Below are 15,227 nucleotides of genomic sequence, written 5' to 3' on the forward strand. Positions count from 1 at the left end.
ACGCAGAACCTCCTTTGTTTTGGTACGCGGGGCGTGGGACCCACGTGACCGATCGGCTCCGTTCCAAAAATACAAAAAACATCAACCATGAACCGGAGGGCACCCGAGCATAGAAATAGCAAGAAAGAAAGGAAAAAAAGCAAAAAAAAAAAACCGCACGTAAAATCTAAAAAAACGCAAACGGACAACGAAAAAGGGGGGGTGCAACACGAGGACTTCCCAGGGGGTCACCCATCCTAGTACTACTCTCGCCCAAGCACGCTTAACTGCGGAGTTCTGATGGGATCCGGTGCATTAGTGCTGGTATGATCGCACCCGAAATAGTATCCATGTTTATTGTTTTTATGTGTTACAAGACGCAGAACCTCCTTTGTTTTGGTACGCGGGGCGTGGGACCCACGTGACCGATCGGCTCCGTTCCAAAAATACAAAAAGCATCAACCATGAACCGGAGGGCACCCGAGCATAGAAATAGCAAGAAAGAAAGGAAAAAAAGCAAAAAAAACCGCACGTAAAATCTAAAAAAACGCAAACGGACAACGAAAAAGGGGGGGGGTGCAACACGAGGACTTCCCAGGGGGTCACCCATCCTAGTACTACTCTGGCCCAAGCACGCTTAACTGCGGAGTTCTGATGGGATCCGGTGCATTAGTGCTGGTATGATCGCACCCGAAATACTGTCCATGTTTATTGTTTTTATGTGTTACAAGACGCAGAACCTCCTTTGTTTTGGTACGCGGGGCGTGGGACCCACGTGACCGATCGGCTCCGTTCCAAAAATACGAAAAGCATCAACCATGAACCGGAGGGCACCCGAGCATAGAAATAGCAAGAAAGAAAGGAAAAAAAGCAAAAAAAAAAAACCGCACGTAAAATCTAAAAAAACGCAAACGGACAACGAAAAAGGGGGGGTGCAACACGAGGACTTCCCAGGGGGTCACCCATCCTAGTACTACTCTCGCCCAAGCACGCTTAACTGCGGAGTTCTGATGGGATCCGGTGCATTAGTGCTGGTATGATCGCACCCGAAATAGTATCCATGTTTATTGTTTTTATGTGTTACAAGACGCAGAACCTCCTTTGTTTTGGTACGCGGGGCGTGGGACCCACGTAACCGATCGGCTCCGTTCCAAAAATACAAAAAGCATCAACCATGAACCGGAGGGCACCCGAGCATAGAAATAGCAAGAAAGAAAGGAAAAAAAGCAAAAAAAACCGCACGTAAAATCTAAAAAAACGCAAACGGACAACGAAAAAGGGGGGGTGCAACACGAGGACTTCCCAGGGGGTCACCCATCCTAGTACTACTCTCGCCCAAGCACGCTTAACTGCGGAGTTCTGATGGGATCCGGTGCATTAGTGCTGGTATGATCGCACCCGAAATACTGTCCATGTTTATTGTTTTTATGTTTTACAAGACGCAGAACCTCCTTTGTTTTGGTACGCGGGGCGTGGGACCCACGTGACCGATCGGCTCCGTTCCAAAAATACGAAAAGCATCAACCATGTACCGGAGGGCACCCGAGCATAGAAATAGCAAGAAAGAAAGGAAAAAAAGCAAAAAAAAACCGCACGTAAAATCTAAAAAAACGCAAACGGACAACGAAAAACGGGGGTGCAACACGAGGACTTCCCAGGGGGTCACCCATCCTAGTACTACTCTCGCCCAAGCACGCTTAACTGCGGAGTTCTGATGGGATCCGGTGCATTAGTGCTGGTATGATCGCACCCGAAATACTATCCATGTTTATTGTTTTTATGTGTTACAAGACGCAGAACCTCCTTTGTTTTGGTACGCGGGGCGTGGGACCCACGTGACCGATCGGCTCCGTTCCAAAAATACAAAAAGCATCAACCATGAACCGGAGGGCACCCGAGCATAGAAATAGCAAGAAAGAAAGGAAAAAAAGCAAAAAAAACCGCACGTAAAATCTAAAAAAACGCAAACGGACAACGAAAAAGGGGGGGGGTGCAACACGAGGACTTCCCAGGGGGTCACCCATCCTAGTACTACTCTGGCCCAAGCACGCTTAACTGCGGAGTTCTGATGGGATCCGGTGCATTAGTGCTGGTATGATCGCACCCGAAATACTGTCCATGTTTATTGTTTTTATGTGTTACAAGACGCAGAACCTCCTTTGTTTTGGTACGCGGGGCGTGGGACCCACGTGACCGATCGGCTCCGTTCCAAAAATTCGAAAAGCATCAACCATGAACCGGAGGGCACCCGAGCATAGAAATAGCAAGAAAGAAAGGAAAAAAAGCAAAAAAAAAAAACCGCACGTAAAATCTAAAAAAACGCAAACGGACAACGAAAAAGGGGGGGTGCAACACGAGGACTTCCCAGGGGGTCACCCATCCTAGTACTACTCTCGCCCAAGCACGCTTAACTGCGGAGTTCTGATGGGATCCGGTGCATTAGTGCTGGTATGATCGCACCCGAAATAGTATCCATGTTTATTGTTTTTATGTGTTACAAGACGCAGAACCTCCTTTGTTTTGGTACGCGGGGCGTGGGACCCACGTAACCGATCGGCTCCGTTCCAAAAATACAAAAAGCATCAACCATGAACCGGAGGGCACCCGAGCATAGAAATAGCAAGAAAGAAAGGAAAAAAAGCAAAAAAAACCGCACGTAAAATCTAAAAAAACGCAAACGGACAACGAAAAAGGGGGGGTGCAACACGAGGACTTCCCAGGGGGTCACCCATCCTAGTACTACTCTCGCCCAAGCACGCTTAACTGCGGAGTTCTGATGGGATCCGGTGCATTAGTGCTGGTATGATCGCACCCGAAATACTGTCCATGTTTATTGTTTTTATGTTTTACAAGACGCAGAACCTCCTTTGTTTTGGTACGCGGGGCGTGGGACCCACGTGACCGATCGGCTCCGTTCCAAAAATACGAAAAGCATCAACCATGTACCGGAGGGCACCCGAGCATAGAAATAGCAAGAAAGAAAGGAAAAAAAGCAAAAAAAAACCGCACGTAAAATCTAAAAAAACGCAAACGGACAACGAAAAACGGGGGTGCAACACGAGGACTTCCCAGGGGGTCACCCATCCTAGTACTACTCTCGCCCAAGCACGCTTAACTGCGGAGTTCTGATGGGATCCGGTGCATTAGTGCTGGTATGATCGCACCCGAAATACTATCCATGTTTATTGTTTTTATGTGTTACAAGACGCAGAACCTCCTTTGTTTTGGTACGCGGGGCGTGGGACCCACGTGACCGATCGGCTCCGTTCCAAAAATACGAAAAGCATCAACCATGAACCGGAGGGCACCCGAGCATAGAAATAGCAAGAAAGAAAGGAAAAAAAGCAAAAAAAAACCGCACGTAAAATCTAAAAAAACGCAAACGGACAACGAAAAAGGGGGGGTGCAACACGAGGACTTCCCAGGGGGTCACCCATCCTAGTACTACTCTCGCCCAAGCACGCGTAACTGCGGAGTTCTGATGGGATCCGGTGCATTAGTGCTGGTATGATCGCACCCGAAATAGTATCCATGTTTATTGTTTTTATGTGTTACAAGACGCAGAACCTCCTTTGTTTTGGTACGCGGGGCGTGGGACCCACGTAACCGATCGGCTCCGTTCCAAAAATACAAAAAGCATCAACCATGAACCGGAGGGCACCCGAGCATAGAAATAGCAAGAAAGAAAGGAAAAAAAGCAAAAAAAACCGCACGTAAAATCTAAAAAAACGCAAACGGACAACGAAAAAGGGGGGGTGCAACACGAGGACTTCCCAGGGGGTCACCCATCCTAGTACTACTCTCGCCCAAGCACGCTTAACTGCGGAGTTCTGATGGGATCCGGTGCATTAGTGCTGGTATGATCGCACCCGAAATACTGTCCATGTTTATTGTTTTTATGTTTTACAAGACGCAGAACCTCCTTTGTTTTGGTACGCGGGGCGTGGGACCCACGTGACCGATCGGCTCCGTTCCAAAAATACGAAAAGCATCAACCATGTACCGGAGGGCACCCGAGCATAGAAATAGCAAGAAAGAAAGGAAAAAAAGCAAAAAAAAACCGCACGTAAAATCTAAAAAAACGCAAACGGACAACGAAAAACGGGGGTGCAACACGAGGACTTCCCAGGGGGTCACCCATCCTAGTACTACTCTCGCCCAAGCACGCTTAACTGCGGAGTTCTGATGGGATCCGGTGCATTAGTGCTGGTATGATCGCACCCGAAATACTATCCATGTTTATTGTTTTTATGTGTTACAAGACGCAGAACCTCCTTTGTTTTGGTACGCGGGGCGTGGGACCCACGTGACCGATCGGCTCCGTTCCAAAAATACAAAAAGCATCAACCATGAACCGGAGGGCACCCGAGCATAGAAATAGCAAGAAAGAAAGGAAAAAAAGCAAAAAAAACCGCACGTAAAATCTAAAAAAACGCAAACGGACAACAAAAAAGGGGGGGGGTGCAACACGAGGACTTCCCAGGGGGTCACCCATCCTAGTACTACTCTGGCCCAAGCACGCTTAACTGCGGAGTTCTGATGGGATCCGGTGCATTAGTGCTGGTATGATCGAACCCGAAATACTGTCCATGTTTATTGTTTTTATGTGTTACAAGACGCAGAACCTCCTTTGTTTTGGTACGCGGGGCGTGGGACCCACGTGACCGATCGGCTCCGTTCCAAAAATACGAAAAGCATCAACCATGAACCGGAGGGCACCCGAGCATAGAAATAGCAAGAAAGAAAGGAAAAAAAGCAAAAAAAAAAAACCGCACGTAAAATCTAAAAAAACGCAAACGGACAACGAAAAAGGGGGGGTGCAACACGAGGACTTCCCAGGAGGTCACCCATCCTAGTACTACTCTCGCCCAAGCACGCTTAACTGCGGAGTTCTGATGGGATCCGGTGCATTAGTGCTGGTATGATCGCACCCGAAATACTGTCCATGTTTATTGTTTTTATGTGTTACAAGACGCAGAACCTCCTTTGTTTTGGTACGCGGGGCGTGGGACCCACGTGACCGATCGGCTCCGTTCCAAAAATACGAAAAGCATCAACCATGTACCGGAGGGCACCCGAGCATAGAAATAGCAAGAAAGAAAGGAAAAAAAGCAAAAAAAAACCGCACGTAAAATGTAAAAAAACGCAAACGGACAACGAAAAACGGGAGTGCAACACGAGGACTTCCCAGGGGGTCACCCATCCTAGTAGTACTCTCGCCCAAGCACGCTTAACTGCGGAGTTCTGATGGGATCCGGTGCATTAGTGCTGGTATGATCGCACCCGAAATACCATCCATGTTTATTGTTTTTATGTGTTACAAGACGCAGAACCTCCTTTGTTTTGGTACGCGGGGCGTGGGACCCACGTGACCGATCGGCTCCGTTCCAAAAATACGAAAAGCATCAACCATGAACCGGAGGGCACCCGAGCATAGAAATAGCAAGAAAGAAAGGAAAAAAAGCAAAAAAAAAAACCGCACGTAAAATCTAAAAAAACGCAAACGGACAACGAAAAAGGGGGGGGTGCAACACGAGGACTTCCCAGGGGGTCACCCATCCTAGTACTACTCTCGCCCAAGCACGCTTAACTGCGGAGTTCTGATGGGATCCGGTGCATTAGTGCTGGTATGATCGCACCCGAAATAGTATCCATGTTTATTGTTTTTATGTGTTACAAGACGCAGAACCTCCTTTGTTTTGGTACGCGGGGCGTGGGACCCACGTGACCGATCGGCTCCGTTCCAAAAATACAAAAAGCATCAACCATGAACCGGAGGGCACCCGAGCATAGAAATAGCAAGAAAGAAAGGAAAAAAAGCAAAAAAAACCGCACGTAAAATCTAAAAAAACGCAAACGGACAACGAAAAAGGGGGGGGGTGCAACACGAGGACTTCCCAGGGGGTCACCCATCCTAGTACTACTCTCGCCCAAGCACGCTTAACTGCGGAGTTCTGATGGGATCCGGTGCATTAGTGCTGGTATGATCGCACCCGAAATACTGTCCATGTTTATTGTTTTTATGTGTTACAAGACGCAGAACCTCCTTTGTTTTGGTACGCGGGGCGTGGGACCCACGTGACCGATCGGCTCCGTTCCAAAAATACGAAAAGCATCAACCATGTACCGGAGGGCACCCGAGCATAGAAATAGCAAGAAAGAAAGGAAAAAAAGCAAAAAAAAACCGCACGTAAAATCTAAAAAAACGCAAACGGACAACGAAAAACGGGGGTGCAACACGAGGACTTCCCAGGGGGTCACCCATCCTAGTACTACTCTCGCCCAAGCACGCTTAACTGCGGAGTTCTGATGGGATCCGGTGCATTAGTGCTGGTATGATCGCACCCGAAATACTGTCCATGTTTATTGTTTTTATGTTTTACAAGACGCAGAACCTCCTTTGTTTTGGTACGCGGGGCGTGGGACCCACGTGACCGATCGGCTCCGTTCCAAAAATACGAAAAGCATCAACCATGAACCGGAGGGCACCCGAGCATAGAAATAGCAAGAAAGAAAGGAAAAAAAGCAAAAAAAAAAACCGCACGTAAAATCTAAAAAAACGCAAACGGACAACGAAAAAGGGGGGGGTGCAACACGAGGACTTCCCAGGGGGTCACCCATCCTAGTACTACTCTCGCCCAAGCACGCTTAACTGCGGAGTTCTGATGGGATCCGGTGCATTAGTGCTGGTATGATCGCACCCGAAATAGTATCCATGTTTATTGTTTTTATGTGTTACAAGACGCAGAACCTCCTTTGTTTTGGTACGCGGGGCGTGGGACCCACGTGACCGATCGGCTCCGTTCCAAAAATACAAAAAGCATCAACCATGAACCGGAGGGCACCCGAGCATAGAAATAGCAAGAAAGAAAGGAAAAAAAGCAAAAAAAACCGCACGTAAAATCTAAAAAAACGCAAACGGACAACGAAAAAGGGGGGGGGGTGCAACACGAGGACTTCCCAGGGGGTCACCCATCCTAGTACTACTCTCGCCCAAGCACGCTTAACTGCGGAGTTCTGATGGGATCCGGTGCATTAGTGCTGGTATGATCGCACCCGAAATACTGTCCATGTTTATTGTTTTTATGTGTTACAAGACGCAGAACCTCCTTTGTTTTGGTACGCGGGGCGTGGGACCCACGTGACCGATCGGCTCCGTTCCAAAAATACGAAAAGCATCAACCATGTACCGGAGGGCACCCGAGCATAGAAATAGCAAGAAAGAAAGGAAAAAAAGCAAAAAAAAACCGCACGTAAAATCTAAAAAAACGCAAACGGACAACGAAAAACGGGGGTGCAACACGAGGACTTCCCAGGGGGTCACCCATCCTAGTACTACTCTCGCCCAAGCACGCTTAACTGCGGAGTTCTGATGGGATCCGGTGCATTAGTGCTGGTATGATCGCACCCGAAATACTGTCCATGTTTATTGTTTTTATGTTTTACAAGACGCAGAACCTCCTTTGTTTTGGTACGCGGGGCGTGGGACCCACGTGACCGATCGGCTCCGTTCCAAAAATACGAAAAGCATCAACCATGTACCGGAGGGCACCCGAGCATAGAAATAGCAAGAAAGAAAGGAAAAAAAGCAAAAAAAAACCGCACGTAAAATCTAAAAAAACGCAAACGGACAACGAAAAACGGGGGTGCAACACGAGGACTTCCCAGGGGGTCACCCATCCTAGTACTACTCTCGTCCAAGCACGCTTAACTGCGGAGTTCTGATGGGATCCGGTGCATTAGTGCTGGTATGATCGCACCCGAAATACTGTCCATGTTTATTGTTTTTATGTGTTACAAGACGCAGAACCTCCTTTGTTTTGGTACGCGGGGCGTGGGACCCACGTGACCGATCGGCTCCGTTCCAAAAATACGAAAAGCATCAACCATGTACCGGAGGGCACCCGAGCATAGAAATAGCAAGCAAGAAAGGAAAAAAAGCAAAAAAAAAACGCACGTAAAATCTAAAAAAACGCAAACGGACAACGAAAAAGGGGGGGGGTTCAACACGAGGACTTCCCAGGGGGTCACCCATCCTAGTACTACTCTCGCCCAAGCACGCTTAACTGCGGAGTTCTGATGGGATCCGGTGCATTAGTGCTGGTATGATCGCACCCGAAATACTGTCCATGTTTATTGTTTTTATGTGTTACAAGACGCAGAACCTCCTTTGTTTTGGTACGCGGGGCGTGGGACCCACGTGACCGATCGGCTCCGTTCCAAAAATACAAAAAGCATCAACCATGAACCGGAGGGCACCCGAGCATAGAAATAGCAAGAAAGAAAGGAAAAAAAGCAAAAAAAACCGCACGTAAAATCTAAAAAAACGCAAACGGACAACGAAAAAGGGGGGGGGGGGGGGGTGCAACACGAGGACTTCCCAGGGGGTCACCCATCCTAGTACTACTCTCGCCCAAGCACGCTTAACTGCGGAGTTCTGATGGGATCCGGTGCATTAGTGCTGGTATGATCGCACCCGAAATACTGTCCATGTTTATTGTTTTTATGTGTTACAAGACGCAGAACCTCCTTTGTTTTGGTACGCGGGGCGTGGGACCCACGTGACCGATCGGCTCCGTTCCAAAAATACGAAAAGCATCAACCATGTACCGGAGGGCACCCGAGCATAGAAATAGCAAGAAAGAAAGGAAAAAAAGCAAAAAAAAACCGCACGTAAAATCTAAAAAAACGCAAACGGACAACGAAAAACGGGGGTGCAACACGAGGACTTCCCAGGGGGTCACCCATCCTAGTAGTACTCTCGCCCAAGCACGCTTAACTGCGGAGTTCTGATGGGATCCGGTGCATTAGTGCTGGTATGATCGCACCCGAAATACCATCCATGTTTATTGTTTTTATGTGTTACAAGACGCAGAACCTCCTTTGTTTTGGTACGCGGGGCGTGGGACCCACGTGACCGATCGGCTCCGTTCCAAAAATACGAAAAGCATCAACCATGTACCGGAGGGCACCCGAGCATAGAAATAGCAAGAAAGAAAGGAAAAAAAGCAAAAAAAAACGCACGTAAAATCTAAAAAAACGCAAACGGACAACGAAAAAGGGGGGGGGTTCAACACGAGGACTTCCCAGGGGGTCACCCATCCTAGTACTACTCTCGCCCAAGCACGCTTAACTGCGGAGTTCTGATGGGATCCGGTGCATTAGTGCTGGTATGATCGCACCCGAAATACTGTCCATGTTTATTGTTTTTATGTGTTACAAGACGCAGAACCTCCTTTGTTTTGGTACGCGGGGCGTGGGACCCACGTAACCGATCGGCTCCGTTCCAAAAATACAAAAAGCATCAACCATGAACCGGAGGGCACCCGAGCATAGAAATAGCAAGAAAGAAAGGAAAAAAAGCAAAAAAAACCGCACGTAAAATCTAAAAAAACGCAAACGGACAACGAAAAAGGGGGGGGGTGCAACACGAGGACTTCCCAGGGGGTCACCCATCCTAGTACTACTCTCGCCCAAGCACGCTTAACTGCGGAGTTCTGATGGGATCCGGTGCATTAGTGCTGGTATGATCGCACCCGAAATACTGTCCATGTTTATTGTTTTTATGTGTTACAAGACGCAGAACCTCCTTTGTTTTGGTACGCGGGGCGTGGGACCCACGTGACCGATCGGCTCCGTTCCAAAAATACGAAAAGCATCAACCATGTACCGGAGGGCACCCGAGCATAGAAATAGCAAGAAAGAAAGGAAAAAAAGCAAAAAAAAACCGCACGTAAAATCTAAAAAAACGCAAACGGACAACGAAAAACGGGGGTGCAACACGAGGACTTCCCAGGGGGTCACCCATCCTAGTACTACTCTCGCCCAAGCACGCTTAACTGCGGAGTTCTGATGGGATCCGGTGCATTAGTGCTGGTATGATCGCACCCGAAATACTGTCCATGTTTATTGTTTTTATGTTTTACAAGACGCAGAACCTCCTTTGTTTTGGTACGCGGGGCGTGGGACCCACGTGACCGATCGGCTCCGTTCCAAAAATACGAAAAGCATCAACCATGTACCGGAGGGCACCCGAGCATAGAAATAGCAAGAAAGAAAGGAAAAAAAGCAAAAAAAAACCGCACGTAAAATCTAAAAAAACGCAAACGGACAACGAAAAACGGGGGTGCAACACGAGGACTTCCCAGGGGGTCACCCATCCTAGTACTACTCTCGTCCAAGCACGCTTAACTGCGGAGTTCTGATGGGATCCGGTGCATTAGTGCTGGTATGATCGCACCCGAAATACTGTCCATGTTTATTGTTTTTATGTGTTACAAGACGCAGAACCTCCTTTGTTTTGGTACGCGGGGCGTGGGACCCACGTGACCGATCGGCTCCGTTCCAAAAATACGAAAAGCATCAACCATGTACCGGAGGGCACCCGAGCATAGAAATAGCAAGAAAGAAAGGAAAAAAAGCAAAAAAAAAACGCACGTAAAATCTAAAAAAACGCAAACGGACGACGAAAAAGGGGGGGGGGTTCAACACGAGGACTTCCCAGGGGGTCACCCATCCTAGTACTACTCTCGCCCAAGCACGCTTAACTGCGGAGTTCTGATGGGATCCGGTGCATTAGTGCTGGTAGGATCGCACCCGAAATACTGTCCATGTTTATTGTTTTTATGTGTTACAAGACGCAGAACCTCCTTTGTTTTGGTACGCGGGGCGTGGGACCCACGTGACCGATCGGCTCCGTTCCAAAAATACAAAAAGCATCAACCATGAACCGGAGGGCACCCGAGCATAGAAATAGCAAGAAAGAAAGGAAAAAAAGCAAAAAAAACCGCACGTAAAATCTAAAAAAACGCAAACGGACAACGAAAAAGGGGGGGGGTGCAACACGAGGACTTCCCAGGGGGTCACCCATCCTAGTACTACTCTCGCCCAAGCACGCTTAACTGCGGAGTTCTGATGGGATCCGGTGCATTAGTGCTGGTATGATCGCACCCGAAATACTGTCCATGTTTATTGTTTTTATGTGTTACAAGACGCAGAACCTCCTTTGTTTTGGTACGCGGGGCGTGGGACCCACGTGACCGATCGGCTCCGTTCCAAAAATACGAAAAGCATCAACCATGTACCGGAGGGCACCCGAGCATAGAAATAGCAAGAAAGAAAGGAAAAAAAGCAAAAAAAAACCGCACGTAAAATCTAAAAAAACGCAAACGGACAACGAAAAACGGGGGTGCAACACGAGGACTTCCCAGGGGGTCACCCATCCTAGTACTACTCTCGCCCAAGCACGCTTAACTGCGGAGTTCTGATGGGATCCGGTGCATTAGTGCTGGTATGATCGCACCCGAAATACCATCCATGTTTATTGTTTTTATGTGTTACAAGACGCAGAACCTCCTTTGTTTTGGTACGCGGGGCGTGGGACCCACGTGACCGATCGGCTCCGTTCCAAAAATACGAAAAGCATCAACCATGTACCGGAGGGCACCCGAGCATAGAAATAGCAAGAAAGAAAGGAAAAAAAGCAAAAAAAAACGCACGTAAAATCTAAAAAAACGCAAACGGACAACGAAAAAGGGGGGGGGGGGGGTTCAACACGAGGACTTCCCAGGGGGTCACCCATCCTAGTACTACTCTCGCCCAAGCACGCTTAACTGCGGAGTTCTGATGGGATCCGGTGCATTAGTGCTGGTATGATCGCACCCGAAATACTGTCCATGTTTATTGTTTTTATGTGTTACAAGACGCAGAACCTCCTTTGTTTTGGTACGCGGGGCGTGGGACCCACGTGACCGATCGGCTCCGTTCCAAAAATACGAAAAGCATCAACCATGTACCGGAGGGCACCCGAGCATAGAAATAGCAAGAAAGAAAGGAAAAAAAGCAAAAAAAAACGCACGTAAAATCTAAAAAAACGCAAACGGACAACGAAAAAGGGGGGGGGGGTTCAACACGAGGACTTCCCAGGGGGTCACCCATCCTAGTACTACTCTCGCCCAAGCACGCTTAACTGCGGAGTTCTGATGGGATCCGGTGCATTAGTGCTGGTATGATCGCACCCGAAATACTGTCCATGTTTATTGTTTTTATGTATTACAAGACGCAGAACCTCCTTTGTTTTGGTACGCGGGGCGTGGGACCCACGTGACCGATCGGCTCCGTTCCAAAAATACGAAAAGCATCAACCATGTACCGGAGGGCACCCGAGCATAGAAATAGCAAGAAAGAAAGGAAAAAAAGCAAAAAAAAACCGCACGTAAAATCTAAAAAAACGCAAACGGACAACGAAAAACGGGGGTGCAACACGAGGACTTCCCAGGGGGTCACCCATCCTAGTACTACTCTCGCCCAAGCACGCTTAACTGCGGAGTTCTGATGGGATCCGGTGCATTAGTGCTGGTATGATCGCACCCGAAATACTGTCCATGTTTATTGTTTTTATGTTTTACAAGACGCAGAACCTCCTTTGTTTTGGTACGCGGGGCGTGGGACCCACGTGACCGATCGGCTCCGTTCCAAAAATACGAAAAGCATCAACCATGTACCGGAGGGCACCCGAGCATAGAAATAGCAAGAAAGAAAGGAAAAAAAGCAAAAAAAAACCGCACGTAAAATCTAAAAAAACGCAAACGGACAACGAAAAACGGGGGTGCAACACGAGGACTTCCCAGGGGGTCACCCATCCTAGTACTACTCTCGTCCAAGCACGCTTAACTGCGGAGTTCTGATGGGATCCGGTGCATTAGTGCTGGTATGATCGCACCCGAAATACTGTCCATGTTTATTGTTTTTATGTGTTACAAGACGCAGAACCTCCTTTGTTTTGGTACGCGGGGCGTGGGACCCACGTGACCGATCGGCTCCGTTCCAAAAATACAAAAAGCATCAACCATGAACCGGAGGGCACCCGAGCATAGAAATAGCAAGAAAGAAAGGAAAAAAAGCAAAAAAAACCGCACGTAAAATCTAAAAAAACGCAAACGGACAACGAAAAAGGGGGGGGGGGGGGGGGGGTGCAACACGAGGACTTCCCAGGGGGTCACCCATCCTAGTACTACTCTCGCCCAAGCACGCTTAACTGCGGAGTTCTGATGGGATCCGGTGCATTAGTGCTGGTATGATCGCACCCGAAATACTGTCCATGTTTATTGTTTTTATGTGTTACAAGACGCAGAACCTCCTTTGTTTTGGTACGCGGGGCGTGGGACCCACGTGACCGATCGGCTCCGTTCCAAAAATACGAAAAGCATCAACCATGTACCGGAGGGCACCCGAGCATAGAAATAGCAAGAAAGAAAGGAAAAAAAGCAAAAAAAAACCGCACGTAAAATCTAAAAAAACGCAAACGGACAACGAAAAACGGGGGTGCAACACGAGGACTTCCCAGGGGGTCACCCATCCTAGTAGTACTCTCGCCCAAGCACGCTTAACTGCGGAGTTCTGATGGGATCCGGTGCATTAGTGCTGGTATGATCGCACCCGAAATACCATCCATGTTTATTGTTTTTATGTGTTACAAGACGCAGAACCTCCTTTGTTTTGGTACGCGGGGCGTGGGACCCACGTGACCGATCGGCTCCGTTCCAAAAATACGAAAAGCATCAACCATGTACCGGAGGGCACCCGAGCATAGAAATAGCAAGAAAGAAAGGAAAAAAAGCAAAAAAAAACGCACGTAAAATCTAAAAAAACGCAAACGGACAACGAAAAAGGGGGGGGGGGGGGGTTCAACACGAGGACTTCCCAGGGGGTCACCCATCCTAGTACTACTCTCGCCCAAGCACGCTTAACTGCGGAGTTCTGATGGGATCCGGTGCATTAGTGCTGGTATGATCGCACCCGAAATACTGTCCATGTTTATTGTTTTTATGTGTTACAAGACGCAGAACCTCCTTTGTTTTGGTACGCGGGGCGTGGGACCCACGTGACCGATCGGCTCCGTTCCAAAAATACAAAAAGCATCAACCATGAACCGGAGGGCACCCGAGCATAGAAATAGCAAGAAAGAAAGGAAAAAAAGCAAAAAAAACCGCACGTAAAATCTAAAAAAACGCAAACGGACAACGAAAAAGGGGGGGGGGGGGGGGGGTGCAACACGAGGACTTCCCAGGGGGTCACCCATCCTAGTACTACTCTCGCCCAAGCACGCTTAACTGCGGAGTTCTGATGGGATCCGGTGCATTAGTGCTGGTATGATCGCACCCGAAATACTGTCCATGTTTATTGTTTTTATGTGTTACAAGACGCAGAACCTCCTTTGTTTTGGTACGCGGGGCGTGGGACCCACGTGACCGATCGGCTCCGTTCCAAAAATACGAAAAGCATCAACCATGTACCGGAGGGCACCCGAGCATAGAAATAGCAAGAAAGAAAGGAAAAAAAGCAAAAAAAAACCGCACGTAAAATCTAAAAAAACGCAAACGGACAACGAAAAACGGGGGTGCAACACGAGGACTTCCCAGGGGGTCACCCATCCTAGTACTACTCTCGCCCAAGCACGCTTAACTGCGGAGTTCTGATGGGATCCGGTGCATTAGTGCTGGTATGATCGCACCCGAAATACTGTCCATGTTTATTGTTTTTATGTTTTACAAGACGCAGAACCTCCTTTGTTTTGGTACGCGGGGCGTGGGACCCACGTGACCGATCGGCTCCGTTCCAAAAATACGAAAAGCATCAACCATGTACCGGAGGGCACCCGAGCATAGAAATAGCAAGAAAGAAAGGAAAAAAAGCAAAAAAAAACCGCACGTAAAATCTAAAAAAACGCAAACGGACAACGAAAAACGGGGGTGCAACACGAGGACTTCCCAGGGGGTCACCCATCCTAGTACTACTCTCGTCCAAGCACGCTTAACTGCGGAGTTCTGATGGGATCCGGTGCATTAGTGCTGGTATGATCGCACCCGAAATACTGTCCATGTTTATTGTTTTTATGTGTTACAAGACGCAGAACCTCCTTTGTTTTGGTACGCGGGGCGTGGGACCCACGTGACCGATCGGCTCCGTTCCAAAAATACGAAAAGCATCAACCATGTACCGGAGGGCACCCGAGCATAGAAATAGCAAGAAAGAAAGGAAAAAAAGCAAAAAAAAAACGCACGTAAAATCTAAAAAAACGCAAACGGACGACGAAAAAGGGGGGGGGTTCAACACGAGGAATTCCCAGGGGGTCACCCATCCTAGTACTACTCTCGCCCAAGCACGCTTAACTGCGGAGTTCTGATGGGATCCGGTGCATTAGTGCTGGTATGATCGCACCCGAAATACTGTCCATGTTTATTGTTTTT

General features: G+C 48.3%; 43 non-coding genes across 43 annotated transcripts; all 43 read right to left on the reverse strand.

Moving 5' to 3' along the window:
• Positions 1–198: 198 nt before the first annotated feature.
• On the reverse strand, positions 199–317 carry LOC128131975 (5S ribosomal RNA). The gene has a single exon (XR_008229894.1). It is a non-coding gene; the product is annotated as a 5S ribosomal RNA (ribosomal RNA).
• A 235-nt stretch (positions 318–552) lies between these two features.
• Positions 553–671, reverse strand: LOC128130614 (5S ribosomal RNA). The gene has a single exon (XR_008228537.1). It is a non-coding gene; the product is annotated as a 5S ribosomal RNA (ribosomal RNA).
• A 237-nt stretch (positions 672–908) lies between these two features.
• LOC128131976 (5S ribosomal RNA) lies at positions 909–1,027 on the reverse strand. Its single transcript, XR_008229895.1, has one exon. It is a non-coding gene; the product is annotated as a 5S ribosomal RNA (ribosomal RNA).
• A 233-nt stretch (positions 1,028–1,260) lies between these two features.
• On the reverse strand, positions 1,261–1,379 carry LOC128131977 (5S ribosomal RNA). The gene has a single exon (XR_008229896.1). It is a non-coding gene; the product is annotated as a 5S ribosomal RNA (ribosomal RNA).
• Positions 1,380–1,612: 233 nt separating this feature from the next.
• LOC128131978 (5S ribosomal RNA) lies at positions 1,613–1,731 on the reverse strand. Its single transcript, XR_008229897.1, has one exon. It is a non-coding gene; the product is annotated as a 5S ribosomal RNA (ribosomal RNA).
• A 235-nt stretch (positions 1,732–1,966) lies between these two features.
• Positions 1,967–2,085, reverse strand: LOC128130615 (5S ribosomal RNA). The gene has a single exon (XR_008228538.1). It is a non-coding gene; the product is annotated as a 5S ribosomal RNA (ribosomal RNA).
• Positions 2,086–2,322: 237 nt separating this feature from the next.
• On the reverse strand, positions 2,323–2,441 carry LOC128131979 (5S ribosomal RNA). Its single transcript, XR_008229898.1, has one exon. It is a non-coding gene; the product is annotated as a 5S ribosomal RNA (ribosomal RNA).
• A 233-nt stretch (positions 2,442–2,674) lies between these two features.
• On the reverse strand, positions 2,675–2,793 carry LOC128131980 (5S ribosomal RNA). The gene has a single exon (XR_008229899.1). It is a non-coding gene; the product is annotated as a 5S ribosomal RNA (ribosomal RNA).
• Positions 2,794–3,026: 233 nt separating this feature from the next.
• On the reverse strand, positions 3,027–3,145 carry LOC128131981 (5S ribosomal RNA). Its single transcript, XR_008229900.1, has one exon. It is a non-coding gene; the product is annotated as a 5S ribosomal RNA (ribosomal RNA).
• Positions 3,146–3,379: 234 nt separating this feature from the next.
• LOC128130646 (5S ribosomal RNA) lies at positions 3,380–3,498 on the reverse strand. Its single transcript, XR_008228569.1, has one exon. It is a non-coding gene; the product is annotated as a 5S ribosomal RNA (ribosomal RNA).
• Positions 3,499–3,731: 233 nt separating this feature from the next.
• On the reverse strand, positions 3,732–3,850 carry LOC128131983 (5S ribosomal RNA). Its single transcript, XR_008229902.1, has one exon. It is a non-coding gene; the product is annotated as a 5S ribosomal RNA (ribosomal RNA).
• Positions 3,851–4,083: 233 nt separating this feature from the next.
• On the reverse strand, positions 4,084–4,202 carry LOC128131984 (5S ribosomal RNA). Its single transcript, XR_008229903.1, has one exon. It is a non-coding gene; the product is annotated as a 5S ribosomal RNA (ribosomal RNA).
• Positions 4,203–4,437: 235 nt separating this feature from the next.
• LOC128130978 (5S ribosomal RNA) lies at positions 4,438–4,556 on the reverse strand. Its single transcript, XR_008228904.1, has one exon. It is a non-coding gene; the product is annotated as a 5S ribosomal RNA (ribosomal RNA).
• Positions 4,557–4,793: 237 nt separating this feature from the next.
• LOC128128473 (5S ribosomal RNA) lies at positions 4,794–4,912 on the reverse strand. Its single transcript, XR_008226421.1, has one exon. It is a non-coding gene; the product is annotated as a 5S ribosomal RNA (ribosomal RNA).
• A 233-nt stretch (positions 4,913–5,145) lies between these two features.
• On the reverse strand, positions 5,146–5,264 carry LOC128130591 (5S ribosomal RNA). The gene has a single exon (XR_008228515.1). It is a non-coding gene; the product is annotated as a 5S ribosomal RNA (ribosomal RNA).
• A 237-nt stretch (positions 5,265–5,501) lies between these two features.
• On the reverse strand, positions 5,502–5,620 carry LOC128131985 (5S ribosomal RNA). The gene has a single exon (XR_008229904.1). It is a non-coding gene; the product is annotated as a 5S ribosomal RNA (ribosomal RNA).
• A 235-nt stretch (positions 5,621–5,855) lies between these two features.
• On the reverse strand, positions 5,856–5,974 carry LOC128131986 (5S ribosomal RNA). Its single transcript, XR_008229905.1, has one exon. It is a non-coding gene; the product is annotated as a 5S ribosomal RNA (ribosomal RNA).
• A 233-nt stretch (positions 5,975–6,207) lies between these two features.
• LOC128131987 (5S ribosomal RNA) lies at positions 6,208–6,326 on the reverse strand. The gene has a single exon (XR_008229906.1). It is a non-coding gene; the product is annotated as a 5S ribosomal RNA (ribosomal RNA).
• Positions 6,327–6,563: 237 nt separating this feature from the next.
• LOC128131988 (5S ribosomal RNA) lies at positions 6,564–6,682 on the reverse strand. Its single transcript, XR_008229907.1, has one exon. It is a non-coding gene; the product is annotated as a 5S ribosomal RNA (ribosomal RNA).
• A 236-nt stretch (positions 6,683–6,918) lies between these two features.
• Positions 6,919–7,037, reverse strand: LOC128131989 (5S ribosomal RNA). Its single transcript, XR_008229908.1, has one exon. It is a non-coding gene; the product is annotated as a 5S ribosomal RNA (ribosomal RNA).
• Positions 7,038–7,270: 233 nt separating this feature from the next.
• LOC128131990 (5S ribosomal RNA) lies at positions 7,271–7,389 on the reverse strand. The gene has a single exon (XR_008229909.1). It is a non-coding gene; the product is annotated as a 5S ribosomal RNA (ribosomal RNA).
• A 233-nt stretch (positions 7,390–7,622) lies between these two features.
• On the reverse strand, positions 7,623–7,741 carry LOC128130149 (5S ribosomal RNA). Its single transcript, XR_008228072.1, has one exon. It is a non-coding gene; the product is annotated as a 5S ribosomal RNA (ribosomal RNA).
• A 236-nt stretch (positions 7,742–7,977) lies between these two features.
• LOC128130735 (5S ribosomal RNA) lies at positions 7,978–8,096 on the reverse strand. The gene has a single exon (XR_008228658.1). It is a non-coding gene; the product is annotated as a 5S ribosomal RNA (ribosomal RNA).
• Positions 8,097–8,338: 242 nt separating this feature from the next.
• Positions 8,339–8,457, reverse strand: LOC128131991 (5S ribosomal RNA). The gene has a single exon (XR_008229910.1). It is a non-coding gene; the product is annotated as a 5S ribosomal RNA (ribosomal RNA).
• Positions 8,458–8,690: 233 nt separating this feature from the next.
• On the reverse strand, positions 8,691–8,809 carry LOC128130514 (5S ribosomal RNA). Its single transcript, XR_008228439.1, has one exon. It is a non-coding gene; the product is annotated as a 5S ribosomal RNA (ribosomal RNA).
• Positions 8,810–9,044: 235 nt separating this feature from the next.
• LOC128130736 (5S ribosomal RNA) lies at positions 9,045–9,163 on the reverse strand. The gene has a single exon (XR_008228659.1). It is a non-coding gene; the product is annotated as a 5S ribosomal RNA (ribosomal RNA).
• Positions 9,164–9,398: 235 nt separating this feature from the next.
• On the reverse strand, positions 9,399–9,517 carry LOC128131992 (5S ribosomal RNA). The gene has a single exon (XR_008229911.1). It is a non-coding gene; the product is annotated as a 5S ribosomal RNA (ribosomal RNA).
• A 233-nt stretch (positions 9,518–9,750) lies between these two features.
• Positions 9,751–9,869, reverse strand: LOC128131994 (5S ribosomal RNA). The gene has a single exon (XR_008229913.1). It is a non-coding gene; the product is annotated as a 5S ribosomal RNA (ribosomal RNA).
• A 233-nt stretch (positions 9,870–10,102) lies between these two features.
• Positions 10,103–10,221, reverse strand: LOC128130151 (5S ribosomal RNA). The gene has a single exon (XR_008228074.1). It is a non-coding gene; the product is annotated as a 5S ribosomal RNA (ribosomal RNA).
• Positions 10,222–10,458: 237 nt separating this feature from the next.
• Positions 10,459–10,577, reverse strand: LOC128130917 (5S ribosomal RNA). The gene has a single exon (XR_008228840.1). It is a non-coding gene; the product is annotated as a 5S ribosomal RNA (ribosomal RNA).
• A 235-nt stretch (positions 10,578–10,812) lies between these two features.
• On the reverse strand, positions 10,813–10,931 carry LOC128131995 (5S ribosomal RNA). The gene has a single exon (XR_008229914.1). It is a non-coding gene; the product is annotated as a 5S ribosomal RNA (ribosomal RNA).
• A 233-nt stretch (positions 10,932–11,164) lies between these two features.
• On the reverse strand, positions 11,165–11,283 carry LOC128131996 (5S ribosomal RNA). The gene has a single exon (XR_008229915.1). It is a non-coding gene; the product is annotated as a 5S ribosomal RNA (ribosomal RNA).
• Positions 11,284–11,523: 240 nt separating this feature from the next.
• Positions 11,524–11,642, reverse strand: LOC128130737 (5S ribosomal RNA). The gene has a single exon (XR_008228660.1). It is a non-coding gene; the product is annotated as a 5S ribosomal RNA (ribosomal RNA).
• Positions 11,643–11,879: 237 nt separating this feature from the next.
• On the reverse strand, positions 11,880–11,998 carry LOC128130738 (5S ribosomal RNA). The gene has a single exon (XR_008228661.1). It is a non-coding gene; the product is annotated as a 5S ribosomal RNA (ribosomal RNA).
• Positions 11,999–12,231: 233 nt separating this feature from the next.
• LOC128131997 (5S ribosomal RNA) lies at positions 12,232–12,350 on the reverse strand. Its single transcript, XR_008229916.1, has one exon. It is a non-coding gene; the product is annotated as a 5S ribosomal RNA (ribosomal RNA).
• Positions 12,351–12,583: 233 nt separating this feature from the next.
• LOC128130152 (5S ribosomal RNA) lies at positions 12,584–12,702 on the reverse strand. The gene has a single exon (XR_008228075.1). It is a non-coding gene; the product is annotated as a 5S ribosomal RNA (ribosomal RNA).
• Positions 12,703–12,947: 245 nt separating this feature from the next.
• On the reverse strand, positions 12,948–13,066 carry LOC128131998 (5S ribosomal RNA). The gene has a single exon (XR_008229917.1). It is a non-coding gene; the product is annotated as a 5S ribosomal RNA (ribosomal RNA).
• Positions 13,067–13,299: 233 nt separating this feature from the next.
• Positions 13,300–13,418, reverse strand: LOC128130515 (5S ribosomal RNA). Its single transcript, XR_008228440.1, has one exon. It is a non-coding gene; the product is annotated as a 5S ribosomal RNA (ribosomal RNA).
• Positions 13,419–13,659: 241 nt separating this feature from the next.
• Positions 13,660–13,778, reverse strand: LOC128130739 (5S ribosomal RNA). Its single transcript, XR_008228662.1, has one exon. It is a non-coding gene; the product is annotated as a 5S ribosomal RNA (ribosomal RNA).
• A 244-nt stretch (positions 13,779–14,022) lies between these two features.
• On the reverse strand, positions 14,023–14,141 carry LOC128128474 (5S ribosomal RNA). The gene has a single exon (XR_008226423.1). It is a non-coding gene; the product is annotated as a 5S ribosomal RNA (ribosomal RNA).
• A 233-nt stretch (positions 14,142–14,374) lies between these two features.
• Positions 14,375–14,493, reverse strand: LOC128128476 (5S ribosomal RNA). The gene has a single exon (XR_008226426.1). It is a non-coding gene; the product is annotated as a 5S ribosomal RNA (ribosomal RNA).
• A 233-nt stretch (positions 14,494–14,726) lies between these two features.
• LOC128130153 (5S ribosomal RNA) lies at positions 14,727–14,845 on the reverse strand. Its single transcript, XR_008228076.1, has one exon. It is a non-coding gene; the product is annotated as a 5S ribosomal RNA (ribosomal RNA).
• A 236-nt stretch (positions 14,846–15,081) lies between these two features.
• Positions 15,082–15,200, reverse strand: LOC128130767 (5S ribosomal RNA). The gene has a single exon (XR_008228690.1). It is a non-coding gene; the product is annotated as a 5S ribosomal RNA (ribosomal RNA).
• Between the last annotated feature and the right edge of the window lie 27 nt (positions 15,201–15,227).

The sequence above is a fragment of the Lactuca sativa genome, chromosome 1 (assembly GCF_002870075.4).
Source record: "Lactuca sativa cultivar Salinas chromosome 1, Lsat_Salinas_v11, whole genome shotgun sequence".
NCBI classification, from domain to species: domain Eukaryota; kingdom Viridiplantae; phylum Streptophyta; class Magnoliopsida; order Asterales; family Asteraceae; genus Lactuca; species Lactuca sativa.